Genomic DNA, 4,487 nt, shown 5'->3' with positions numbered 1-4,487 from the left:
GCACATAGAAATTGTTCAAGTCCAAATATGTTTGAAAAAGAAGCTAGTATTTTAACAAAAAAATTATTGGACAAAGGTTACGATAAAGATTCTCTTTTAGTAACAAAAAGCGCAGTGAAAGAGATCCCCAGATTAGAATTAATTAATAAAACAATAAAGGAACGTCCTATTGTGGAACGTAAGATGGATGTCCCAATCATCACACAATATAATGCCAATACTAATATATTAAAGAAAATTGTTAGAAGACATTGGGACATCCAGAAGGACGATAAAATTATTGAGGATAAGATACCTAATGACCCTATATTTATATACATAAAAGCGAATAATCTGGGAATTCTGGTTGCTCCTACAATCCGTGGACGCCTGACACACAAACAGTTGGCCTTTTTTTAAAAAAGATCTCAAGGGATTTTATCCAGGCAAAAAAATGCAAGGTATGCAAATCCATTAATACACATCAAAAAAATGAGATTAAGAATGGGGATAAAATTCATCAAATTTTGGACTTTATAACATGCACATCTAAAGGTGTCATATATTCTATTAACTGCCCTTCCAATAAATTGTACGTAGGCAGAACAAAGAGACCTATGCATGTAAGAATAAACGTACATCTAAGGAATATTAAGAAGAGATATGATGATCATCCCCTTTCAAGACATTTTGCCAAATTTAATGGAGGCTCTATTAATGGAATAGATATCACATAGGCATTCAAATTATCAAACACTGGCGTGAAGGAGATTTTATGAAGAGAATGTCAAAAGCTGAAAGTCAGTGGACTTTTGAATTGGACACACTGAAGCCAAGAGGACTTAATAATGAAATCAATCTGTTTGCATTTGATTGACGGTGCACCACTATAAAATGTCTCTGACAGGAGATTAGGGCCATCCCTGTGGAAGGAAAACGCCACTTTACAAAACGCGTAAGAATTGGTCCTAATTGCTCACCATCAGCAAGAAGTCCATATCACGTCATCGCTTCATACCACGTGACCGGTAACGTCACGAAGGTCCTACGGGCCCTATAGGAAAACACGTGCTGCTACTAGCACTGCTGGACGCCGGATCTAAGCTCGTGTTACCGGCCGGAACGGCGCTTTTCTTGAGTCTACCAGTGGTTTTTCATGAAGAAGTTGTACTAGCCTAGTGCTATCCAGCAATAATGGGATTGTTATCCAGGATTAATTAGTTCAAGCACAACAGCACTTTACCTACCAGGACTCTCTAATAGGCATCTAAAGGTAAAGTCCCCTGTGTTGTATTTATTATTATTATTTATTTATATAGCGCCATTAATTCCATGGTACTGTACATGAGAAGGGGTTACCTACAGAGTTATAGATATCGTTTACAGTAAACAGGTTTACAGTGACAGACTGGTACAGAGGGGAGAGGACCCTGTCCTTGCGGACTTACATTCTACGGGATAATGGGGAGGAAACAGAAGGCCAGGGGGTGCAGCAGCTCTGGTGGGGGTGCGGCAGCTCGGGTGGTGGTGAGACGGCAGCTCGGGGGATGGTGAGGAGGCAGCTCGGGTGGTGGTGAGGCAGCAGCTCAGGGGATGTGAGGAGGCAGCTCGGGTGGGGGTGAGGCAGCAGCTCGAGGGATGGTTAGGCAGCAGCTCGGGGGGATGGTGAGGTGGCAGCTCGGGTGGTGGTGAGGGGGCAGCTCGGGTGGTGGTGAGGGCAGCTTGGGTTGTGGTGAGGCGGCAGCTCGGGTGGTGGTGAGGTGGCAGCTCGGGTGGTGGTGAGGGGGCAGCTCGGGTGGTGGTGAGGTGGCAGCCCGGGTGGTGGTGAGGGGGCAGCTCGGGTGGTGGTGAGGGCAGCTTGGGTTGTGGTGAGGCGGCAGCTCGGGTGGTGGTGAGGTGGCAGCTCGGGTGGTGGTGAGGGGGCAGCTCGGGTGGTGGTGAGGGCAGCTCGGGTTGTGGTGAGGCGGCAACTCGGGTGGTGGTGAGGCGGCAGCTCGGGGGATGGTTAGGCAGCAGCTCAGGGGAATGGTTAGGCAGCAGCTCGGGGGATGGTGAGGCGGCAGCTTGGGTGGTGGTGAGGCGGCAGCTCGGGTGGTGGTGAGGCGGCAGCTCGGTTGGTGGTGAGGAGGCAGCTCGGGTAGTGGTGAGGCGGCAGCTCGGGTGGTGGTGAGGTGGCAGAATGGTTATTGCAGGCTGTAGGCTTTCCTGAAGAGATGGGTTTTCAGGTTCCGTCTGAAAGATCCGAGGGTGGTGGATAATTATCGGACGTGTTGAGGCATGGAATTCCAGAGGATGGGGGATATTCTGGAGAAATCTTGGAGGCAGTTGTGTGAGGAACGAATAAGTGTGGAGGAGAGTAGGAGGTCTTGGGAGGATCGAAGATTACGTGAGGGAAGATATCGGGAGATGAGTTCAGAGATATAGGGAGGGGACAGGTTGTGGATGTATTTATCATCTTATATCAAAATGGGCAGCTAATATTGCTATATTACCCCTGACTCTGAAATTAATTCTTGGAAGTACATAAATATGTTCGTTGAACTCATACTCTTTTTAGATAAGTTTTAATAGAAGGTTTATGTTGTTATGTGTATATAAGATTAATTCAGTTTTATTATTTAAGAGATCACCTAATGCACCAAAGCACTTTACTCATCAGGATCCCTTGCCCATATATAAAGTAACGTTTATTGATCTAATCTGCATATAGATATATAGTTAATACAAGTACTGCAGGATAAATTACGAACCCTGTAACCAGGGCAAGTTTTTTTCCTATTTTAATCCATTTTTTCTGGGTCTATATGGTTGAGACTCGAGTTTGCAGTGGTTTTCAGGCAGTATATGAGTGCCATTAATAGCAATTTTATTTCTAATATTAAGATATTTAAAACTTTTATGAATGCAGCAATACTATATATTTTTATTATTATTTTTATTTTTTTTAATAAATCCAATCTAGTCTTGGCCAAAGTGCAAAATCTAAGGCATCCCTGTTACTCACTCTTTAACCTCTATGCAGTGTTGTGGTTTTGCCGGTTGGGTGCTGGTGGGGAAGGGTCTTGTGTAAGTCCCAATGGTATCAGTAGTTCTGTATGAACTATTATCCTAACTTTATTTGGGAACAATATAACCTAAGTTCTTTACTTTCTGGCAGAGACCAACATCCTCAACTACATAAAACGCATTGGCGCAAACTCCAAATGTAAACAGCCCCTGGCCGCCCTGTGTCGTCAGACCGTCATCAATGTGACAGAGATCGCGCCAAGTCACGTAATTAATTGCAAATTAAATACAGTGGGGCAAAAAAGTATTTAGTCAGTCAGCAATAGTGCAAGTTCCACCACTTAAAAAGATGAGAGGCGTCTGTAATTTACATCACAGGTAGACCTCAACTATGGGAGACAAACTGAGAAAAAAAAATCCAGAAAATCACATTGTCTGTTTTTTTATCATTTTATTTGCATATTATGGTGGAAAATAAGTATTTGGTCAGAAACAAACAATCAAGATTTCTGGCTCTCACAGACCTGTAACTTCTTCTTTAAGAGTCTCCTCTTTCCTCCACTCATTGCCTGTAGTAATGGCACCTGTTTAAACTTGTTATCAGTATAAAAAGACACCTGTGCACACCCTCAAACAGTCTGACTCCAAACTCCACTATGGTGAAGACCAAAGAGCTGTCAAAGGACACCAGAAACAAAATTGTAGCCCTGCACCAGGCTGGGAAGACTGAATCTGCAATAGCCAACCAGCTTGGAGTGAAGAAATCAACAGTGGGAGCAATAATTAGAAAATGGAAGACATACAAGACCACTGATAATCTCCCTCGATCTGGGGCTCCACGCAAAATCCCACCCCGTGGGGTCAGAATGATCACAAGAACGGTGAGCAAAAATCCCAGAACCACGCGGGGGGACCTAGTGAATGAACTGCAGAGAGCTGGGACCAATGTAACAAGGCCTACCATAAGTAACACACTACGCCACCATGGACTCAGATCCTGGAGTGCCAGACGTGTCCCACTGCTTAAGCCAGTACATGTCCGGGCCCATCTGAAGTTTGCTAGAGAGCATTTGGATGATCCAGAGGAGTTTTGGGAGAATGTCCTATGGTCTGATGAAACCAAACTGGAACTATTTTGTAGAAACACAACTTGTCGTGTTTGGAGGAAAAAGAATACTGAGTTGCATCCATCAAACACCATACCTACTGTAAAGCATGGTGGTGGAAACATCATGCGTTGGGGCTGTTTCTCTGCAAAGGGGCCAGGACGACTGATCCGGGTACATGAAAGAATGAATGGGGCCATATATCGTGAGATTTTGAGTGCAAACCTCCTTCCATCAGCAAGGGCATTGAAGATGAAACGTGGCTGGGTCTTTCAACATGACAATGATCCAAAGCACACCGCCAGGGCAACGAAGGAGTGGCTTCGTAAGAAGCATTTCAAGGTCCTGGAGTGGCCTAGCCAGTCTCCAGATCTCAACCCTATAGAAAACCTTTGG

Source organism: Ranitomeya imitator, chromosome 10 (assembly GCF_032444005.1).
Source record: "Ranitomeya imitator isolate aRanImi1 chromosome 10, aRanImi1.pri, whole genome shotgun sequence".
Taxonomy (NCBI): Eukaryota; Metazoa; Chordata; class Amphibia; order Anura; family Dendrobatidae; genus Ranitomeya; species Ranitomeya imitator.
Note: the sequence above shows the minus strand (reverse complement) of the source record.